The sequence below is a fragment of the Halichoerus grypus genome, chromosome 7 (genome assembly GCF_964656455.1).
Source record: "Halichoerus grypus chromosome 7, mHalGry1.hap1.1, whole genome shotgun sequence".
NCBI lineage: Eukaryota > Metazoa > Chordata > Mammalia > Carnivora > Phocidae > Halichoerus > Halichoerus grypus.
This window is the reverse complement of record NC_135718.1, coordinates 136811668-136835873: the sequence shown is the minus strand read 5'-3', so window position 1 is coordinate 136835873 and position 24206 is coordinate 136811668.

The window sequence follows — 24206 nt, the reverse complement described above, 5'->3', positions numbered from 1 at the left end:
CATACAGACAAACAACAATTTTTTAAAATAAATGACAACATCACAAGAGCAACAGCAAAACCCTACAATTGCAGCCACCCGTTCTACTTGGTGAGGCCACAACCCAACTCTGGCAAAGCGGAAGAGCAGAAAGTATAGAAGGAACCTGAGTCTCTGAGTGTCATGGCACCAACACAGCAGTGGCTGCTTAATCTCTGACCTAATGTAGGTGAGAAAGAAACTCCTACCCTACTTATGTCTATGTTAATTGTGTTTTTTTGTATTCACAGCTAAATATAACCTAGGGAGTATGAGACTGGTTTACATTTATTATATCTGTCTTCACTGAGTTTAAAATGGTTGGTCTAAATTTAGTTTCTTTTCCTATTACCCAATTTATGAGGCATGTAAGAAAGATCAGTGAGTTGAGAGAAAATATAGACAAATTATTTGCTTTTCTGAGTCATTCATTCATTCATTCATTCATACTTAGTTTCAAGCTATAGCATGCATGATTTTTTTCCCTTTTTGTTCTTATACTCCTGAGCTAAGTAATTTGAGGTCAGTTGTTAGAAAAGTTGTGAACTACCACTTTTAATATCACAGTGTGAATGAAAAACCTACCCAAAGTATGGAAAATGTGGTTTAAAATAAACATCACCAATTTATTTGTTTATAGCTACATTCTCCTGAGCATGCAGTTTCTTTCTTTCTCCCTAATACACAGATCAACCTTCAGATTTTTGTTGTCTCCAGAGAATACATTGTGAGGAATAAACTAAAATGTTTTTTTTTCTTTACAAAACTTGGTATTGTCCTTCACCTTCTACATTCTTTGGAAGTTTGTCTCTCATTTAATCTATTTTATGGCACCTTAGTGCCCTACAGGAGTCTTCCACTGTCCTATTTATCTTTTCTATGGAGGATTATTTTAAAGTCTAGCTGTTTAATAGTGACTAAATATAGTAGAGGGCATGCATTAGGACACATTAAACAAACTTCTAGTTATTTTGGTGTATAGGATGAAAATATTACTATACATTTGATATGTTCTATTATGCTATTATGTCTGCAAGCCTTTTTAGATTATTCATCAAAAGGATATTTTTAAAACATGGCACTCTATATGGAATATATTTTGGTAAGTGCCAGCATGTCAAAGTCCATTAAAATTGGTTCTTTCTAAAGATGATCAAATGAAGGAAAACATTTAAATGGAAAATTGGAATAAATACACTTTAGTAAGTACTTCAATAGATCTATCTAGGCAATATTAGCTCTTTAAATTAGACATAAAAATCTCAAAAAGGAGGTGGACAGGAGAAGCTTTTTGGGATTAATGCAACAGTAAGTGAAATCCACAGGAGCAGAGTATAATAACAGCATGGGGATTCAAAAGGCTTTTGAAGCAGAGGATTTGCAGGTGTAATAACCCAGAGGCTTGAAACATTGTAACACACTTTGAGAATTTTTTTTAAAGGCCTTAGTGTGGCTGGAAGAAAGTATGTCTATTATGTAGTGGAGTAATACGAACTGAGAAGAGAAGAAATCAGGTTTCAAATTTTGAATTGATTCATCGAATTAAGAATGAATTTTATCCCAATAACTCTTTGGGAAGGAAAGTTACATTTGGAAATATTACTCTGGCAACACTGGAAGAATGGTGAGAGACCAGAAATATAATTAGAGAATAATGAGAATCTGAATTAAATCAGAAGTGGCAGGAAAGTCATGTGTGATGTGAAAAATGCAAAGATAGTGTATATATGTGATCTTATGATTGATAAAGGAATAATAGCAAAGACAGTTTCCTGGCTTGGATAATTGTGTGAGGAGGTATCATTCTTAATCTAGACTATGATGGGCAGATTTTGAAAAGAAGTATGTGTATGTTGGCATTTTGAATGTATGTATAGGACAAATGGGTAAATGCAGTAAGTAAGAAACTTGAAATGGAACACTAAAACTCAGTAGGGATGGATGTATAGGATTTCTGGCTTAAAATGACAAATTATGTATGAAAATGCTAATTAGGAAACATATTTTTATGTTTTAAATGGAAAAATTAGAAAATAGTATATAACTATATTCCACCCTCCCTCAATATTTCTAAAACTTCTAATTATAGAAAAATAAATTTTAAAAATATAGAAAAAATAGTCATTATACTAGGAATAAATGAGTAAAACATCATTTTCTGAGCACCAAATGGTTAATATGGTTATTATAGCTTCTTTAAATGCTTTTAATCTTTTCTTGTCTCTAGCAATTTCCAAGGCACACAAACTCTTTGGTGGGGCTAGGAGCATTTTTTTTTTAAATGTATACATCTCTTTTGGGGGACTCAAAATTATATTATTAAAACTTCTACTTCAGGCCATGACATAGTAACTCTTAATGAATAAACCCCTCCACTGTAAACAACTATAAAACTAGACAAAATATTTAAGTAATAGTTTTCTTTCAGTATACAAGATTATAATCCCTGAAAGGCAAATTACAAATCATAAACATTCTAATTAAAAGAAAATTAAAACAAGAAGATTAAAAAAATGAACATGTGATAATAGAATACAACTCAGGAACAAGGTGATCGAAATGAAAATTATGCCATATAACTTCCAGCCCAGTAGTGGGAAAAGTGGAGAAGGAGCCGCTCTTGAAAACAAGGGTCATGTTTTACAAAGCACAACCAAGAGAAATAAGCCATAAAGTAATTTAGATGGGGAAAAATGGATGTAAAAAGTATTTGTTGTTACAGAAAAAGACAAATACTATATGATTTCACTTATATGTGAAATTTAAAAAGCAAAACAAATGAATAAATGAGCAGAAAGCAGAAATCATCCCATAAATACAGAAAACAAACTGATGGTTGTCAGAGGGGTAGGGGTGTGGGGATGAGCAAAATGGGTGAAGGGGAGGCAAAGATATAGGCTTCCAGTTATGGAATTAATAAATCATGGGGATAAAAATCAATCAATCAATCAATCAATCCTGGTAATAAAATGTACAGCATAAGGAATACAGTCAATAGTATTCTAATAGCATCGTATGGTGACTAATGGTAGCTATGCCTGCAGTGAGCATAGCATAATGTATAGACTTGCTGAATCTTACCTCGTGCACCTGAAACTAATGTAAAAATTTGTACCAATTATACCTCAATTAAAAAAAAAGAATCAGACTAATGTGGGATTGATTATTAAGAAGTAAAGAGAACTCCAAAGAATATAGGAATCGCTCACATAAAGAGCAGGCACAATCAAAGGTATGCACTAGAGGCACTATGAAACCAACTGAGGGTTTTTAAGGGAAACTGCTGTTTCCTAGGCAATGGTGACCACAGGGCCTGTGAATACTGGATATGGGAGAGCTTCCAACTCTGAGTGAGCTGAATGAAGAAATCACCTGTACTGGAGAATTCAGACACTGTAGAAACTACCCCTGTAGACAGAAAGAGACTGGTACAAGGGAAGCTAACATTGCTTCCTGTCAAGGAAACCTGTCAAGAGAGCACACCTGAACCAGGAAGGAAAATTCCCGCTCCCCTGCCCCTGCCATGTTTCTCCTAACATCCTCGACTGATGAATCTTAACCTCATGTCAGAAAGCAGAACATTTTTAAACATCCCAGTTTTATTTTTACAGAGTAAGCAATGGAAGGTGAATTTGGAGCTAGGAGACCCAGCTATTACAATATAATACCATGTGACCCAGCTATTCCACTCCTAGGTATTTACTAAGGGAATGAAAATATAAATCCAAAAAAAAAAAAAAAAAAAACTTTTACATGAATGCTCATTGCAATTTCATTCATATAAGATAAAATGGGAGACAATCAAAATAGCCATCAACAGATGAATGAATACACAAATTGAGGCAACTCTATACAATTAAATAGTTTTTGGCAATAAAATGGAACAAACCATTGATACATCAAACAATATGGATAAAATTTAAAAGCACTATGCTGAAAGAATAAAGTCACACAGAAAAGAGCATATAATGTATTTTAAAATTTATACAAAAATCTTGAAGACACAAAAACTAATCTATATATAGAGAAAAATCAATTTTTGCCCAAGGCAAGTGGTGAATGAACTGACAGCAAAGCAAAATAAGGGAGCCTTATGGGATGATGAAAATATTCTGTATATTGATTTGGCTGGTGGTTATGTGATTGGGTAAATTTGTCAAAATCACTGAATTGCACATTAAAAAAGTATATATTTTATTGTATGCAAACTATGCCATGTCTGAAGTTAATGAGGACATTAATTAGTGTTAAGGAACTGGAGGTTTTATCCACACATCACTGAGGTAGAATATTATACTGAATTTTGGTATTTATGTAAATATATATTTTTCTACATTAACTTTACTTACAAATCATCATGTTGAAAGATATATATTTATTTGGCATCTGGATATTTAAGCCCAAGATATTTTTTAAATAAAACAAAACTTCCTGAAGAATTTTTACATAAGGAGATGTAGATAACATCAAAAAGTAACTATCATCCCATCTTACACATGCATATGAGAACTGTTAACTATTAATAAATTGATCCAAGAAGTATATTAAAATAATCTTAGTATATCATGAACAAGTGGGTTTATCCAAGGAATATAATTCAACTTGTATCATTTAAAATAATACAATGGATTAATAAGAACTATTTGATCATTATAATAGAAATAAAAATAGAAATTAATAAATTTTCACATCCACTTCTGAAGAACAATTCTTAGCAAGATTGGGTTAAAATGATACAAGCACGGCTGCTGATACTACCAATAATTAACATTCTTCTAAAGAATTTAACTCATCAGTTATCAGTGAGATAGCTTTGGCTGCAAGTAATAGAAAACTGCAACTCGCACGTCTTAAATTGTTTTGAATGACATTACTTCAGATATAGAGCTCTTTGAATAGTAGACTCAATTGCTTAAAAACTAAATTTTTTTTTTCTCCTTCATTTTTTTACTCTGCATTCCCCAGAGTGTATCTTTGCTCTCAGGGTGGCTCACTTCATGGCTATGAAATGCATGCATTAATTCAGGACATCATCAACAGTTTTTGTTGCAGAACCTCCCAATGGAGCATACTTCAAGTGCCATTAATTACACACATCTAAATTTACTGCAAGGGGAGAGAGAACAGTGAGATTTCCTTAGAGTAATCTGAATATATTTGTAAAGCATGAAGAAAGATGTTCTATAGAAGCAAGGTGCATTTCCAGAAGCAAGAATGAAGTGTCAGAGAGTTGGTTAGTTTAGAATGCTATACTAATGTAATAAAATATAATGAAGGAGAAGGTAAGTGTTAAAAAAAAAAAAAGATAAACACAGGAATTTATTATATAATCAAGAAATCAGCTTACTATATCATTTAATACAATCACCCAATGACAGAGAAACTAAAAAGAGATCTAAAACTGTCTCTCTACAAGATACATACTAATTATTTCCATAAACCAATAATAAAATAGGCAACTTAAAATAGGCAAAGCCACTGAAAATAAACTTAGAAATAATTGCCCAAATCTAAAATCTGGAACACTAAAACTGTCTTGAAAGTCTTAAATAGCATGAAATAATACTATTATATTCCTATATAGGAAGATTTGGTATGGCAAAATTTTGAGATATAAATTCAAGCAGTTCACAATACATCAGGAATAGACTATTTTGTTTGACTTAGCAAATTTATTCTAGTATTTATCTAGAAGTGTAAATTAAAATGCATTATTGATGTATTAATAATATGAGCAGTTAATATATAACATTTGCCATTAAATTAGTGGGAAAAAATAATCATTTAGTGTTGGGTAACTGATCTTTACTTTTAAAATATATTTGTATTTGTATTTCTATCCCATGCCATACACAAAACAGAATGGAGTATAACTTGTAAATTACAGAGTACAAAAAAATTTAGTGAGGTCAAGTAACATTTATGAGTAGGAATAGATTTCCTAAGAAACAGACATACTGTAGAAGCAATGGAAAAAAAAAATTGTTTTATTCTAGTGTGTCAAAAATTTACACTACACCACAAAAAGATTTACCAAAAGTAAATGTTAAAAAAAAAAAAAGAAAGAGACAAAGGAAAATACTTGTAACATATACAATAAGTAACTGGCTTCTACAAATGAATGAGAAAAGGACAATGATCCCAATTTAAAAATAGGCAAACAATAGAAATAGATAATTCACAGAAATAAATAGAAATTTTTAAGTAAAAAAAGAAAAGAATTATAGCCCAGGGGTCACAATTTTTTTTTCTGTAAAGTTCCAAATAGTAGGTATTTCAGTCTATGTCATCCAGGTATCTCTGTTGCAATTACTTAACTCTGCCATTTCAGTGTGGAAACAGTCATAGGCACTAAATACGCAAAAGAACAAGACTGTACTCCGTTAAAACTCCCCAGTGTGGCCAAGTTATTGCATTTGTCAACCTCTTCTCTAGTCCAAAGTACTCAGAGAAATAAAATACATTTTTAAAGTAGCTTAACTGTCAGATTAAAATTTGGGTGATACACTTATACTTTTTTTAACAATTAAAATATATAAGTTTTATGATAAAAAATGTCAATACGATTTAGAAGTTATTTTATTTTAAAAATAGACAATGGATGCAGAATGATAGAAATATATTAAAAAAATATGTAGGTGTTTTTAATATTATAGAATTTAATCAGTTTACTCAAAAACATTTGCTGCTACTTTATCATTATTTTAACTTAAACCACTTAACACTGTTTACTCTTAAATGCATTATTTTTAATATATACCCATACATACAAAAGTAGGAAAATTATAGCAGTAAGGCAACAAAAAAATAAAATTATCATGAGATAGCTCTACTCTTATTCCTTCCAAAAACCTCAAAGGATCTACAAGATAAATTGCTTAATAAGTTTAAGTGATAGAGAGGAGGAGCAAGATGGTGGAGGAGTAGGAGACCTAAATTTCGTCTGGTCCCAGGAATTCAGCTAGATAGGGATCAAACCATTCTGAACACCTACGAACTCAACAGGAGTTTGAAGAAAAGAATAGCAGCAACTCTCTGAACAGAAAAGCGACCACTTTCTGGAAGAGTCATATTCTATCCCTTCATAGTAGTTAACCTTATTTTTGGTATTTATATATAAGTTGTTCTCTCTTTAAAATATTGGGATACAGTTTCTTCTAACAGACCAAAATATACCCTAGATCTCTAGTGTATGGCTTTGTTCTAGTCTCCTGCCTGATCACATTCTCTCCACCCCTTTTTTTAAATCCTCTTCTTTCTTTTTTCAACCAACTTCTTATAAATTCCTTTATAAAGTCGTTTATAATTTTCATCTTTACAGTCATATTCCATCTCTTCATCATATTTACCCTTATTTTTGTACATATATAAGCTTTTCCTTCTTTAAAATTTTGGGAGACACTTTCTTCTAACAGACCAAAATACGCCCAAAATCTAGTGTGTGGCACTGATCTATGCACCAGCCTGATCATATTTGATCATATTCTGTTTTTTTGTTTGTCTGTTTGTTTTTTCTTTTTCTTTTTCTTTTCTTTCTTTTTTTTTTTTTTTTTCTTTCCCTCCCTTTCTTTTCCCCTGGTTTCAGGTCTCTTCTGATTTGCTTAGTGTATATTTTTCTGGGGCCATTGTTACCCTGTTAGCATTTTGTTCTCCATTCATCTATTCTCCTCTGGACAAAATGACAAGATGGAAAAAAATCACCTCAGAAAAAAAGAACAAGAGGCAGTACCGACTGCCAGGGACCTAAACAATACGGACATTAGTAAGATGTCGGGACTAGAGTTCAGAATGACGATTCTAAAGATACTAGCTGGGCTTGAAAACAGCATGGAAGATATTACAGAAACCCTTTCTGGAGAAATAAAAGAACTAAAATCTAAGCAAGTTGAAATCAAAAAGGCTATTAATGAGGTGCAATAAAAAATGAAGGCTCTTACTACTAGGATAAATGAGGCAGAAGAGAGAATTACTGATATAGAAGACCAAATGATGGAAAATAAAGAAGCTGAGAAAAAGAGAGAAAAACAACTACTGGATCAGAATTCAAGAGATAAGTGATATCGTAAGACGAAACAACATTAGAATAATTGGGATCCCAGAAGAAGAAGAAAGAGAGAGAGGGGCAGAAGGTATATTGGAGCAAATTATAGCAGAGAACTTCCCTAATTTGGGGAAGGAAACAGGCATCAAAATCCAGGAGGCATAGAGAACCCATCTCAAAATCAATAAAAATAGGTCAACACCCTGACATCTAAAAGTAAAACTTACGAGGCTCAGAGAAAGAGAAAATCCTGAAAGCAGCTCGGGACAAGAGATCTGTAACCTACAATGGTAGAAACATTAGACTGGCAACAGACCTATCCACAGAGACCTGGCAAGCCAGAAAGGACTGGCAGGATATATTCAGAGCACTAAATGAGAAAAATATGCAGCCAAGAACACTATATCCAGCTAGGCTGTCATTGAAAATAGAAGGAGAGATAAAAAGCTTCCAGGACAAACAAAAACTAAAGGAATTTGCAAACACAAAACCAGCCCTACAAGAAATACTGAAAGGGGTCCTGTAAGCAAAGAGAGAGCCTAAAAGCAACATAGACCAGAAAGGAACACAGACAATATACAGTAACAATCACCTTAAAGACAATACAATGGCACTAAATTCATATCTTTCAATAGTTACCCTGAATGTAAATGGGCTGAATGCCCCCAATCAAAAGACACAGGCTATCAGATTGGATTAAAAAACAAGATGCATCGATATGCTGTCTGCAAGAGACTCATTTTAGACCCAAAGACACCCCCAGATTGAAAGTGAGGGGGTGGAAAACCATTTACCATGCTAATGGACACCAAAAGAAAGCTGGAGTGGCAATCCTTATAACAGACAAATTAGATTTTAAACCGAAGACTGTAATAAGAAATGAGGAAGGACACTATATCCAAGTTAAAGGGTCTATCCAACAAGAAGATCTAACAATTGTAAATATCTATGCCCCTAACATGGGAGCAGCCAATTATATAAGCCAATTAATAACAAAAGCAAAGAAACACATTGACAACAATACAGTAATAGTGGGAGACTTTAACACCCCCCTCATTGAAATGGACAGATCATCTAAGCAAAAGATCAACAAGGAAATGAAGACTTTAAATGACACACTGGACCAAATGGACTTCACAGATCTATTCAGAACATTCCATCCCAAAGCAACGGAATACACATTCTTCTCTAGTGCCCATGGAACATTCTCCAGAATAGATCACATCCTAGGTCACAAATCAGGTCTCAACCAGTATCAAAAGATTGGAATCATTCCCAGCCTATTTTCAGACCACAATACTTTGAAACTAGAACTCAATCACAAGAGGAAAGTCAGAAAGAACTCAAATACATGAAGGCTAAAGAGCATCCTACTAAAGAATGAATGGGTCAACCAGGAAATTAAAGAAGAATTTAAAAAATTCATGGAAAACAATGAAAATGAAAACACAACTGTTCAAAATCTTTGGGATGCAGCAAAGGCAGTCCTAAGAGGAAAGTATATGGCAATACAAGCCTTTCTCAAGAAACAAGAAAGGTCTCAAGTACACAACCTAACCCTACACCTAAAGGAGCTGGAGAAAGAACAGCAAATAAAGCTTAAACCCAGCAGGAGAAGAGAAATAATAAAGATCAGAGCAAAAATCAATGAAATAGAACCAAAAGAACAGTAGAAAAGATCAACAAAACTAGGAGCTGGTTCTTTGAAAGAATTAACAAGATTGATAAACCCCTGGCCAGACTTATCAAAAGAAAAGAGAAATGACCCAAATAAATAAAATCATGAATGAAAGAGGAGAGATCACAACCAACACCATAGAAATACAATTATAAGAACATATTACGAGCAACCATATGCCAGAAAATTAGATCATCTGGAAGAAATGGAAGCATTCCTAGAGATGTATCAACTACCAAAACTGAACCAAGAAGAAATAGAAAACCTGAACAGACCTATAACCACTAAAGAAATTGAATCAGTCATCAAAAATCTCCCAAAAAACAAAAGTCCCAGGGGACTTCTACCAAACATTTAAAGAAGAATTAATACCTATTCTTCTGAAACTGTTCCAAAAAATAGAAATGGAAGGAAAACTTCCAAACTCATTTTATGAGGCCACCATTACCTTGATCCCAAAACCAGACAAAGACCCCATCAAAAAGGAGAATTACAGACCAATATCCTTGATGAACACGGATGCAAAAATTCTCATCAAAATACTAGCCAGTAGGATCCAACAGTACATTAAAAGGATTATTCACCACGACCAAGTGGGATTTCTTCCTGGGCTGCAAAGTTGGTTCAACATCCGCAAATCAATCAATGTGATACAACGCATTAATAAAAGAAAGAACAAGAACCATGTGATCCTTTCAATAGATGCAGAAAAAGCATTTGACAAAGTACAGCATTGTTTCTTGATCAAAACTCTTCAGAGTATAGGGATAGAGGCTACATACCTCAGTATCATAAAAGCCATCTATGAAAAATCCACAGTCAATATCATTCACAATGGGGAAAAACTGAGAGCTTTCCCCCTAAGGTCAGAAACATGGCAGGGATGTCCACTATCACCACTGCTATTCAACATAGTACTAGAAGTCCTAGCCACAGAAATCAGACAACAAAAAGAAGTCAAAGGCATCCAAATTGGTAAAGAAGAAGTCAAACTCTCACTCTTTGCAGATGATCTGATACCTTATGTGGAAAACCCAAAAGACTCTACCCCAAAACTGCTAGAACTCATACAGGAATTCAGTAAAGTGGCAGAATATAAAATCAATGCACAGAAATCAGTGGCATTCCTATACACCAACAACAAGACAGAAGGAAGAGAAATTAAGGAGTCGTTCCCATTTACAATTGCACACAAAACCAAAACCATAAGACACCTAGGAATAAATCTAACCAAAGAGGCAAAGAATCTGTACTCAGAAAACTAAAGAATACTCATGAAAGAAACTGAGGAAGACACAAAGAAATGGAAAAACGTTCCATGCTCATGGATTGGAAGAACAAATATTGTGAAGATGTCAATGCTACCTAGAGCAATCTACACATTCAATGCAATCCCCATCAAAATACCATCCACTTTTTTCAAAGAAATGGAACAAATAATCTGAAAATTTGTATGGAACCAGAAAAGACCCTGAATAGCTAGAGGAATATTGAAAAAGCAAAGCAAAGCTGGCGGCATCACAATTCTGGGCTTCCAGCTCTATTACAAAGCTGTCATCATCAAGACAGTATGGTACTGGCACAAAAACAGACACATAGATCAATGGAACAGAATAGAGAGCCCAGAAATGGACCCTCAACTCTATGGTCAACTAATCTTTGACTAAGCAGGAAAGAATGTCCAATGGAAAAAAGACAGTCTCTTCAACACATTGTGTTGGGAAAATTGGACAGCCACATGCAGAAGAATGAACTGGACCATTTCCTTACACCACACACAAAAATAGACTCCAAATGGTTGAAAGACCTCAATGTGAGACACGAGTCCATCAAAATCCTAAAGGAGAACACAGGCAGCAACCTCTTCGACCTCAGCCGCAGCAACTTCTTCCTAGAAACATCGCCAAAGGCAAGGGAAGCAAGGGCAAAAATGAACTATTGGGACTTCATCAAGATAAAAAGCTTTTGCACAGCAAAAGAAACAGTCAACAAAACCAAAAGACAACTGACAGAATGGGAGAAGATATTTGCAAATGACTTATCAGATAAAGGGGTAGTATCCAAAATCTATAAAGAACTTATCAAACTCAACACCCAAAGAACAAAGAATCCAATCAAGAAATGGGCAGAAGACATGAACAGACACTTTTCCAAAGAAGACATCCAAATGGCCAACAGACACATGAAAAAGTGCTCAACATCGCTCAGCATCAGGGAAATCCAAATCAAAACCTCAATGAGATACCACCTCACACCAGTCAGAATGGCTAAAATTAACAAGTCAGGAAACAACAGATGTTGGCGGGGATGAGGGAAAGGGGAACCCTCCTCCACTGTTGATGGGAATGCAAGCTGGTGAAGCCACTCTGGAAAACAGTATGGAGGTTCCTCAGAAAGTTGAAAATAGAGCTACCATACGATCCAGCATTTGCACTACTGGGTATTTACCCCTAAGATACAAATGTAGGGATCCAAAGGGGTATGTGCATCCCTATGTTTATAGCAGCAATGTCCACAATAGCCAAAGTATGGAAAGAGCCAAGATGTCTATCGACAGATGAATGGATAAAGAAGAAGTGGCATATATATACAATGGAAAATTATGCAGCCATTAAAAGGAATGAAATCTTGCCATTTGTAACAACGTGGATGGAACTGGAGGGTATTATACTGAGCGAAATAAGGCAATCAGAGAAAGACATGTATCATATGACCTCACTGATATGAGGAATTCTTAATCTCAGGAAACAAACTGAGGGTTGCTGGAGTGGTGGGGGGTGGGGGGATGGGTTAGCCTGGTGGTGGGTATTAAAGAGGGCATGTACTGAATGGAGCACTGGGTGTTATATGCAAACAATGAATCATGGAACACTACATCAAAAACTAATAATGTAATGTATGGTGATTAACATAACATAATTTAAAAAAAGTTTAAGTGATAAAAATGATCACATTAAAATTGGTTTATAAATGGATTATATATTTATAATATATTATAATTAAATATAATACATAATATATTTATATATAATACATTTAATATTATATTAAATAATATATTATATATTTAAAATGGTAGAAACATTTTGATAGAATATCAACCTTTAAAAATTGGAGAAAGAGAAGGGAGTATTTTTTTTTTAATTTTTAATTATGAAGTAACATTATTTATATTATTTTTTAAAGTAGGCACCATACTCAACATGGGCTCGAACTCACAACTCTGAGGTCCAGAGCCACATGTTCTACCAACTGAGCCAGCCAGGTACCCCAACATTATTCATCTCAAATGGAGAAAGAACAGGCTACTCTATTGTATAGATTTCCTTCTTAGTACATTTTCAAAACACTCCCTTAAGATTAAGAAAGCCAGGGGCACCTGGGTGTCTCAGTCGTTAAGCGTCTGCCTTCGGCTCAGGTCATGATCCCAGGGTCCTGGGATCGAGCCCCGCATCGGGATCCCTGCTCAGCGGGAAGCCTGCTTCTCCCTCTCCCACTCCCCCTGCTTGTGTTCCCTCTCTCGCTGTGTCTCTCTCTGTCAAATAAATAAATAAAATCTTAAAAAAAAAAAAAAAAAAAAAACAAGATTAAGAAAGCCAAAGTGAAACATAGGCTAACTGTCTGCAACTATGACTACTGCCTCTGGCAAACAGTCATGAGATGTTGTGGGTTATCTGTTTGCCGGAAGTAGCAAGCCAGTGTTTAGTTAGTAGCTACAGGTGGGTCCAGAGCATTGGTGTTGTCCTCACATTCCTGGTGTCCTGATTGTGTTTATGGTGTGATGTTCTTTACGTCAGTTATCTTCAGTGGCCTCAGTTTGATTTTCCATCTATCAGATTGTGAAAGAGGTAACAGCTGCCCTGGGGAGAGTCAGAGTAGTACTGTTAGCTTTGTATTTTCTCTAGATATAAGCATACTGACCACTCTTTCAGTATCTCTGATATATTTATAGTACCAAATTCATTGTATTAAATCCCTTCTTTTGATGAAGTAGCTGGCAGCAAACAAGTTATCTGGCAGACAATAACTAGAATACATTATTTGAGGACAGAGAAAACATGATAGGAACTAAGACTCCAGAAAGGGATAAATCTTCAGATGGAGAACTGAGCTTCTGCAGCTGTGTTTATCCTGGGCCCATTCAGGTGGCTAACAATTTGGGCTTTGTACCCACAAATGGTTCTTGTGGGGAAAAAAGAAAGCAACCAGCAGAATCTTTGGCAAAGTCTCAGGAAACCTCAAGGATATAGACAATTCTCTCCATAGGTTTGTTTGCCCAACCCTGCAACTATAGGACAGAGAAGCAGAACACAGCAGAAATCCACTGGTAATCAGAATTGAGATATGGGACAGGTAGTTGAATCAAATATTAGATTTCTGAACCTGTTCAAGTGGGGGACACTGCAGAAAATATCAGGTTCTCAGTTTAAAATCCTGGAGGATTAGCAGCTCAGTCTTGAGGATTTTGAGGGCTGTAATCCAGCTTTAAATCAATATAGTCCATTATGAGATTAAGATAATCCCTCTGTTTGTTTAGCAGAGAGCATGTTGAGTCCTCTAAGAAGGAAGAGAACATAAAATGGAGCCTCTACAATTATTTAAACAAAACCTCTGACATAGGTAAAATGAGAAGACATTGCAGAAAATGGGACCTCATTGATTAAAAACAAACAGGCAAAAATCGAACTTCATGACTAAAAACAAGGGAGGAAGAAGATATTCAAAAGACAAACACCTATGCTCTCCTCCTGGGTTCAGCCAGTCCCTGCCCCAGCCCACTGTGGATATCTAGGAGCCTGAGAAGATGGCAGAATAGGAGAATCCTAAACTCACCTCATCCCGTGTTACACCAAATAACAGCTGTATCAGTGCAACTAACCCAGAAAAAACACAAAGCTGGGCAAAACAGACTCTTCAGAGTTACCCATACAGAGGAGACCACATAGAAAAGGGTAGGAGGAGCAGAGACATGATTGGAAACCAAATTCCCAGAGAGACTGACCACAAATGGGAGGGACACCACAAACATGGAGAAGGAAGAGGAGCAGACAGACCTCACACCAGATACCTCAGGCACAGGGGACCTCCAGTGGGAAGACAAATCCTCACAAATTTGGCTTTGAGAACCAGTGGGCTTGGCCTTGTGAGTTTTTACAGTCAGTGGGGCTTAACTCCAGGAACTTTAAAAAGCAGGGGACTTAGCTGTTGGAGAGCCACAGGGCAATAGGAAACCGAGTCCCCACCCTTAAAAGGACAGCATAATAAACAACCCCACTGAGATGCAGCATAGAAGCAGCAGTTTGAAAAGTGCCTGAGGAATACATGAAGGTTTATTGACTAATGTTAGAATGTGTGCTGGAGGGACAGGTATCTTAAGAATACTTCTCCAAGAATGAAAGGTGTGTGGGTGCCATTCCCCCGCCCCCCCCCCCACTACTAGCCTAGATATTCAAATATCTGCAGGAATAAGCTTTACACTTTCCACCTAGCTTGTTAACACTGTGCCCTGCCCTTGTGCTCTCCTATGGACTTGCCCTATTCAACCCACCTCTGTTGGCATGTGGCTCTTTATGTGGCTCCTTCTGCAAGCAGCCCTGACAGCAACCAGTGCCACTCCATAGTGACTGCCATTCTTGGGAGAGGGAAAGATAACCACACACAGCAGTTTGACTACAGCCCCAGCACTAGGCTGCAGGCAGACATATGACCTGACTGCTGGCCCTGCTCATCCACATAAACCTCAAAGAGGCAAGATAAGGAGAGAGCCTTGTAGTTTAAGGTCATTGCAACCCCAAAAGACAGACTAGGGGCAGGCATCTGGTCTAACTGCAGGCCCCGCTGACTAATGAAGGCCTATCGGGAACAATGCATGAAGAGTGCCCTGCAGTTCTTCACAAAAACTGCTCTGGCAAATGGGCTAATGGCAGGCATCTGGTCTGACCAAACAATTAGACCAAGGCAACCCCACACTGGTCCCTTAATAACACAGAGACAAAACCCACAAAGGCCAAGAGGGCCATTGCAGCCAACTGGACTGAAGGCAAGTGTGGCTCAGCCACAGCAGTAGAGTGCACATAACATACAGAGGAGACACCCCTGAAGCACCTGGTTCTACTGAACAGGGGACACTGCACTACAGGGTATATAGGATCTCTTCTTCATAAGTCCACCACTTTGAAGATCAGGAGACATAGCTGACTTTCCTAATACATAGAAACAAACACAGATAGATAGACAAAATAAGGAAATAGAGAAATATGTCCCAAATGAAAGAACAGAACAAAATCACAGTGAAAGAGCTAAATGAAATGGAGGTAAGTAATATGCCTGACAGAGAATTCAAAATAATGGTCATAAAGATACTTACTGGATTTGAGAAACAAGTGGAGGATCTCAGTGAGACCTTCAACAAAGAGATAGGAAAAGAAAAAAAAAAAAAAAAAGAACAAATCGGAGATGAAGAACTCAGTAAGTGAAATTAAAATACACTAGAGGGAGGGGCACCTGGGTGGCTCATCAGTTAAGTGACTAACTCTTGATTTCGGCTCAGGTCATGATCTCAGGGTGGTAGGATCGAGCCCTTCATCGGGCGCTGAGCTCAGCAGGTTGTCTGCTTGAGATTCTCTCTCTCTCCCTGCCTGTCCTCCACACTCTCTCTTTCTCTCTCAAATAAATAAATAAATAAATCTTTAAAAAAAATACACTAGAGGGAAACAATCATAGATTAGAGGAAGTAGAAGAATGGATCAGTGAGCTGGAAGACAGAGTAATGGAAAGCAACCAAGTTGAACATAAAGAAGAAAAAAAAATTGACTAATAAAAAATGAGAATAGACTAAGGTTAATCAGCAACATCATCAAGCACAATAACATTTGCATTATAGGGATTCCAGAAGAGAAGAGAGAGGAAAGGGGGCAGACATTTACTTAAAGAAATAATAGCTGAAAACTTACCTAATCTGGGAAAGAAAATGGAAATCCAGATCGAGGAGGTACAGAGTCCCCAACAAAATCAACCCAAGGAGGTTCATGCCAAGACATGCAATAATTAAAATGAGTGATAGAGGATTTTAAAGGCAGCAAGAGAAGACAGAACAAAACAGTTATGGACGAGGAAAACCCCATAAGGCTATGGCTGACTTTTCAGAAGAAACTTTGCAGGTCAGAAGTGAGTGGCATGATATATTCAAAGTGCTGAAAGGGGGGACAAAATAAAACCAAAACACCCACAAACAAACAAACAAGCAAGCAGCAAACCACCACCAACAACAAAACACTGCAGCCAAGAATACTCTATTCAGCAAGGCTATCATTCAAATTAGAAGGAGAGATAAAGAGTTTCACCAAAAATAAAAAGTTAAAGGAGTTCATCACCACTAAACTAGCCTTACAAGAAATGTTAAAGGGTATTCTTTGAATAGAAAGAAAAGGCCATAATTAGGAGGAAGAAAATTAGGAAAGAAAAAAATATCACAGGTAAATACAAACAATAAAAGTAGTACATTACTCACTTATAAAACCAGTATGGAGGTTAAAGCACAAAAGCAGTAAAATCAGTTATAACTATAAAATCAAACAAGGTATTCACAAAATAAAAGGAGGTGAAGTGCGACATCATATACATAAAACATGGAGTGAGTGGGAATAAAATGCAGATAATGCATTTTTTACAAATTGAAGGTCTGTGGCAACCCTGCCCCAAGCAAGTCTATTGGCACCATTTTCTCCAATAGCATCTACTCACTTTGTGTCTCCATCTCACATTTTGACAATTCTCACAATATTTCAAACTTTTTCATTGTTATTATATTTTTATGGTGATCTGGGATCAGTGATTACAACTTGCTGAAAGCTCAGGTGATGGTTAGCATTCTTTTTAATAATAAAGTGTTTTTTAATTAAGGTATGTACATTGGTTTTTTTTTAGACATATGCTGTTTCACACTTAATAGACTTCAATATAGTGTAAACATAACTTTTATATGCATTGGGAAACCAAAACAAATTTATTTGACTTGCTTTAATTGTGAAGTTTGCTTTATTGCAGTGGTCTGGAACCAAATCTGCAATATCTCCAAGGTAAGCTTGCATAAGACATTAATTATATTTCTATACACAATCAACAGACATTTGAAAATGAGAAGAAAATAACTGAATTTAAAATAACATCTGAAAAAATAATATACTTAAAATAAATTTAACTAAAGAAGTATAGGACTTACATGCTAAAATCTATAAAACATTAAAAAAAGAAAGGTGATAGAAGTAAACAGAAAGAAATAGGGTGTTTATGGATCAGAAGACTTAATATTAAAATGGAAATATTCCCCAAATTGATCTACTGATTCAATGCAATCCCTATGAATATCCCAGCTGTCTTTTTCATAGAAATTGACAAGCTGGGGGCGCCTGGGTGGCTCAGTTGGTGAAATGTTTGCCTTCAGCTCAGGTCATGATCTTGGGGTCCTGGGACCTGGGCCAGGTCTGGCTCCCTGGCTCCCTGCTCACTGGGGAGTCTGCTTCTCCCTCTCCCTTCCCCTGCTAGTTCTTCCCTCTCTCTCTCTCTCTTCCCCTCTTCTCTAATAGAAGGATAAAATCTTTGAAAAAAATGAATTGACAAGTTGAACCTTAGAATTGATTTGGAAACATAAGTTATTCAGAAGAGCCCAACTGATCTTGAAAAATAAGAAAAATGTTGGGCTTAAATTTCTCATTTTCAAAACTAAAGTACAAAGACTTATTACTTAACAATGGTGTGGTACTGACATAATTATAGATATATAGAATAAAGGGACAGAATTCAGAGTCCATAAATAAATGCTTACATTTATGGTCACTGATTTTCAATAATTGTGCTTCAAGCAATAAGATTATTGAAAAATAATCTTTTCAACAAATGGTGCTAGGAAAACTGGATATCTACACACAAAAGGATAAAGTTGGGATGCTTTTAAACACCATAAACAAAAATTAACTCAGAATGGATGACAGACTTAAATGTAAGTTAAAACCATAAAACTCTTTGTAGAAAGTATAGGATTAAATATTTATGGCCTTCTATTAGGTAATTGTTGAAAAAAAATAATACAAACACAAGTCATAAACAAAAAAAGATAAATTACACATCATCAAATATTAAAAAAATTCTGCAAACACTATCATCAAGAAAGTGAAAAGAAAATCCACAGAATGGAAAATAATATTTGAAAATAATATCTCTGATAAGAGACTTATATCCAGAATACATAAAAATTGAGTTTAAACTGAATAATATCAAATATCTAATTAGGTATTTATAAGCATAATACATAAAAACCACAATTTAAAAATAATATAAAAGTACCAAGTCCAATAGTTTCACTGATAAATAATTTTAAATATTTAAGAAGAAAACAGAAATCTCTACTACAAAATAGAAGCAGAGAAATTCAGCTTTTGGTGGGCTGAAGAGAACTCAGCTTTTAATGGGCTGATGAAATTTGATTGTGCCTACCTGAAGAATTTTGATAATATCAAATTCAACTGATTAGTAACCTCAATTACCTTTATGAATTTCTTCTTGTCATGTAATATACTCATGGATATAACATCTCATCATATTCATAGTTCCAGGAATTAGGACAGGGAATCTTGGGGGGAGATATTTTGGAATTCTACCTACCTTATTCACTAATATACTTGTAGAATTATACTGGTATTGTTTTTGCTTGTTTGTTTTTTCTTCTCCATTTCCTGTAAATGCACATCTTGATTGAGAACAATGAAAAAATGAATGCTAAGAAAGTGCACGGTAGCTAACTTGGCTCATTTGAACAAACTTCATTGGATGACTGTGCTTACCATCTCATTAGATTTATGGCACATGGTCAAGCATGAATGTGAAAGTGTTGGAAGACTGAATTTTTAATTGAATAAATTATTGTCCAACCCTTCCACTGCTCCAACTGGGATTTGGTTGTTAAGGTAGAAGAGGCTCTTGTGTATTTTATGGGCAACTAAGTTTATCTACATTCAACACATACATCACTTCTCATAATAGGTATTCTCCATACTTCCAAGTCTTTATTTGTATGTTTGAAGGGACATATATTTGTTTAGTCTCAATATAGCATAGAACTTCTTTAATAATTCAGTAGGACTTAGAATTATTGTTAAACTTGGAGATATATACTAATAGGAGGCATTTTTATTTTATTTTATTTTTTAAGATTTTATTTATTTTTTGACAGAGAGAGAGACAGCGAGAGAGAGAACACAAGCAGGGGGAGTGGGAGAGGGAGAAGCAGGCTTCCTGCTGAGCAAGGAGCCTGATGTGGGGCTCGATCCCAGGACCCGGGGATCATGACCTGAGCTGAAGGCAGACGCTTAAAGACTGAGCCACCCAGGCACCCCAGGAGACATTATTTTTAAATAACAAATTTGTTCCACTGCTTCTGTCAAGGCATCTATAATATACCATATCATTATTAAGCCTAAATGTTTTCTTTAGGGAAATGAAATGATGAAAGTTTAGAAAATATTCTTTTTTAAAAGTTTTTATCTAAATTTCTGTTAGTTAGAAGTTCTTGGGTGCCTCAGTGGGTTAAGCATCTAACTCTTGATTTTGGCTCAGGTCATGATCTCAGGGTCATGGGACTGAGCCTCCTGTCGGGCTCTGCACTGAGCTTTGAGCCTGCTTAGGATTCTCTCTCTCCCTCTCCCTCTGCCCTTCCCCACCCCCCTGCTCACTCTTGTGCTCTCTCTCTATATAAAATTAAATAAATAAATAAATGAATTCCCATTAGTTAACATATAGTGTAATATTAATTTCAAGTTTACAACCTAGTGATTCAACACTTCCATACAATACCCAGTGCTCATCACAAGTGCACTTCTTAATCCCCATCACCTATTTAACCCATCCCCCTACCCCCCTCCCTTCTGGTAACCATCAGTTTGTTCTCTATAGTTAAGAGTCTGTTTCTCAGTTTGTCTCTCTCTCTTTTTTTCCCTTTCCTTGTTTGTTTGGTTTCTTAAATTCCACATGTAAATGAAATCATACTGTACAGTGCTCAAGTAAATGAATGTTACTTTGTTTAGTAACAGCAGTAATAGTAGTGAAAACAATATTAACCTTAGTAATAATAATGTTTAAAAGAATCCTTACTAAATACCAGACATCAGTCTTAGTACTTTACATAACTTCACTTAATCAATCTTAACATTAAACCAATGATCTGAGTAGTTTATTATCCTCATTTTACATTCAATGAAATTAAGGAACATAGATGTTATATAATATCCAGATATTTCAGTATATAATTTTAGTCCACTGCTAATGCAGTTGACTTTTGTGATAAAAATAAGCATACTGCCTACCAATTTGAGCAATTTACTATATTCTAGATGGTTTTGTTGCATGAGTTTTATATATTTAGTGTAGATTCTTAATTAGGAACTTCTGGTCACATCCTAGGCATAAACAGATGTATATTTTACATTATATTCAATTTTAAGGCAGCAGATGTGATTTTCAAGTCAATGATTTCATACAAAATGGTTTCTGATTGTGCTACATATGGTATGGATGCATTAATATAATGAGTAACTTCTGGAGTAACAATGCAAATTTCCCATGAAATATATATTTTATAGACATATAAATCAAGGTATTGACATATGAAAATCATGGCATTTCAAGGCAGTTTTAGATTCTGACATAGAAACTTAATAAAACTGTTCATATTCAGGAAAAAAAAAACCACTTTAGTGTTTTAATTCCAGTGGAGATTGTATCATAAAATCTGTTATCTGCAAAAGTAGCTGACTCACGGCATCCATATTTAACGTTTCCTCCAGACTCTTAGACAATTATGCCATTATAAGCACACTTGTAAGACAAGGCTTAAGGTTCATATTAGTGCATTAAAAGGAATTGTAATCACTGCACAATTTAAAAAAAAATAGTTGAATAATTTCGTGACTCACAAGTATATTTATTAAGGTCCAATCAGAAAGGAAGAACAATGCCAGGTATTTCTAAGAGAGATAATTATACTACAGATAATTGATTAAACAATTATTGGATGGCTGAAAGAACAAAAAAGAGATGCTGAGATGACCCAGTTATGAATAACTAGGGGAAAAGATACCACACCTAGGTCAGGGGAAAAACAACGTTAAGAGGGGAATTCACAGGAGACAGATACTTGGAATAGAGGGGTTTACACAATTAGGGCTTGGAGGTCACCACATCACCTGTGCTGGGACTTGTGAGGGAAATACTAATGCTCTGTCTGCTTAAGGTCAGAGCACTTCTCCATGCTTGGCTCATGTACCAGACATTCTGTTTTTTGTTCCCTCTTGAAATTTATAATCAATGACACAGTCCATTCAGTTAATCCCCCTTCTGACCTTTTAATCTTGTGGAATAGGGGTGATTTCAATTTCCGATTTAATTAACAGTTGATATGTACCTTGGTAATATAAAGTCTAAATCAGCGGAGACAAAAGTCAGTAAGAGGGAAATGAAATGCAATTTTGCAAGTGGATTATTTAAAAGATATAGAAGAATGCAAATTGGTTAGGTTAAAAAAGGGGGAAATACAGAAAAATATTCAAAAATCACAATTTATTTATCATTGATTCAGATTATATGAACTATCTTATAATGTGGAAATTTAATACCACAAGGTGTTGCTTCCCAGCAATATCATAATTGAATATTCAATAGAAAATCCACTAGTACAAAAATTTAACTGCTTCAGTATGACAGGGTATAGGTAAGCACAACTGAATCTATTGCTGGCTCACAGTCTAATTTAAATTGTTGAAAAATGAGTTATCTACTCAGACAGAAAGTTGTATGGAATACCATGGCCATAAATACTCCTTCAGTGAGCTCTGAAAAGGTGTTCCTGGCAGATGCATTAAGGGCAGGACAGGCAACCCAATCATTTGCCAATTCTTTGTGTTGGCCAAACTGAAAGAGAAGGCAAGGGATGGCAAATACATCCATTGATATGACAAGTAAATATCAGCCAACCAGGACACAGAGTAGTATGGTAAGGATAGAGAGTAATCTGGAGGGTCCAAAGAATAATACTCAGCACACTATAATAATTTCAGTGACTTTAAATAAAAGAAGGGAGGCATTACTGATACATTTATAGTCCCCTTTATTCCCAATGATAAAGTAAGTGCATATTTTTACATTCTTGCTTTTATAATATTATATGTACATATCTAAGAACGTAATTGTTTTATATGTTTCTATTTTTTCAAATTAATGGTATATTTAGATACCATGACACAACTTATTTCTCCTCTATTCACAAGTGTCTTCATAGATCTGTTTATGATATTTCAAGTTGATCTAGTACACTCTAATCACTGTACATTATTCTGTCATTGTGAAAAATATTACATTGTATTCATCAGTTTTCTAAGTGATTGATTCTTAGGCAGTTTTCTCTGGTAAACTTTTTTTCCTCTCTCATTTAACACAGTGAGAATTTCTTAAAAGGAAATACCTGTCACAGGATTCCTCAATCTTAGGGTATTTGTATTTTCAATTATACTAATACTCCCAATTTGATGTACAGAGCAGTTGTAAAAATTTTCATTCTCACTAGCAATCTAACAGAGTTCCTATTTCAATCAGAACGTGGATGTATCATGCATCCTTAATATTTGTCAATATCTGCTAGTCTGATTCAGTGAAATGTTTTTTAACTTTCACTCCCCAGTTACTAGCAAATGCAATACTCTCAATTGTTAAAGAAACTCACACCTGCAATCACTTTCCTTGGATTTGGGGATAAACAGTGAAACAAAACAAAGCAAAACAAAATTACAGCCCACAAAAACTTACATTCTCATGTAAGATGGAATACGTATTCAACAAAGTAAATCAGTGACTTATAGCATATTAGGAGCTCATCACTACTGTGCCAGAGTTGGGTAGGGGTGAGGAGACAATACAATTTTACATTGGTTGGTTGGGGAAGGCTACATAGGGATTATGACTTTTGAGCCAAGATTCAAATGATATGAGGAATACATCATATGTACATTATTGTAAACGCGTCCCGTTTTCACATGGTCAAGCATTCGGGGGGGCATATGTTGGTGAATGGAATTGTGAAGTCATCGACTGCAGTATTGTAAACTTTAACACTTAATTCCTAGTTGCTTTTCAAAACCAGTTGCAGCAAATTTTATTCCAAAGAGCTGTTTATTTTACTTCATACCTGTATTAGTTTGCTAGGGCTGTCATAACAAAATACCAAGGACTGGGTGGCTTAAACAACAGAAATTTAATTTTTCACAGTTCTAGAGGCTAGAAGTTCAAGATCTTCTTGCCTTATAAATGACTGCCTTCTTGCTGTATCCTCACATGGTCTCTCTTCTATGTATGTACATGTCTGCACCCATATTTCCTCTTCTAAGAAGGATACCAGTCAGACTGGATTTGGGCCCACTCTAAATT